This window comes from Gambusia affinis, linkage group LG23, assembly GCF_019740435.1.
Source record: "Gambusia affinis linkage group LG23, SWU_Gaff_1.0, whole genome shotgun sequence".
Lineage (NCBI taxonomy): Eukaryota > Metazoa > Chordata > Actinopteri > Cyprinodontiformes > Poeciliidae > Gambusia > Gambusia affinis.
Genome location: NC_057890.1, coordinates 7,131,797 through 7,132,953, shown reverse-complemented (window position 1 = coordinate 7,132,953; position 1,157 = coordinate 7,131,797).

Sequence of the window (1,157 nt, the reverse complement as noted above, 5' to 3'; positions counted from 1 at the left end):
TATCTGTTTTGCCATTAACTACCGTATTTTCCGGACTGTGGAGCGCACCTCACTGTAAGCCGCACCCACAAAGTTTTTTTATTTTTATTTTTTTTTAAACCTGGAAACGTATACATATAAACCGCACCGGATATAAGCCGCTGGCATCTCCGCCGCTCTCGGTTTTCCACAAGGACGCAGCAGAGGGCTGACGGCTAAGTTCTTAATAAATCTCCTATTAAGGACGCAGCCCTGCGTCTCCAACGCCGAACCATGGATTGTTCAGGCCGAGCTTACGTACAGCGGCTATCGATCTGTACAGCCAGATCGATCACCTTCAACTTAAAAGCGGCGTCATATGACCTTCTTCGTGTGGTTTCCATGATGAGGGGGTGTGAGTTTGGAGAAATTTCTCATCGAGCCTGCAGCTAGCGTGTGCTTGTTCTAAGTGAAAATCAGCACTTTCTTCTTTGATTTCCAACTTTGACTTCCAATGACTCACTTCCTGCTAAAGAGCCCCCTGGCGGTTGAAGAAAAATCCACAGAAAAGCCGCACCGGGCTGTGAGCCCCATGGTTAAAGGAGTAGGAAAAAAGCAGCGGTCCGAAAAATACGGTGTTTACTTATTTAGTATAAAAAGTACTCCTGGATCAGTGTTGTGTCTATTTCTGTGTCTGCTCTGTGTTGTCGCACCTTAAGGATTTTGCTTTGATGTAAAGAAGGGGTTACATTCTACCCTTGACCCATAAATAACATTTTATTTCAGGGTATCAGTGTAAAGTGGACTATATTCTTGCACATATCTGAAAGCATAGGAAAAGAGAGAAAACATTTCTTTAAACATATTTCAGGAAAAAACAACTAAATATTCATGAGCAATTTTTAAAGACAAATACAAGATCAAACAATTCAATAAAATACCATGCCAGGCTGCCAAAAAAGAAAGGAAGTGAAAATATTTTGAAATAAAAGACATGTCGGATCAAACTCTAATTTTATTTAGTGACATTACTTTAAGTTTCTCTTTTTTGTTTTAAGTAAATCTGCAGCTTCCAATTTTATATTCTCAAACCAGCCTTGAATGAATGTTTTTCTGGAAAATATTACACCTTTCTTTATGATTTTTGCCATCAGAAAATTCAGCCAAGATGCTGCTGCATTTTCAGTGACTCAAACTTA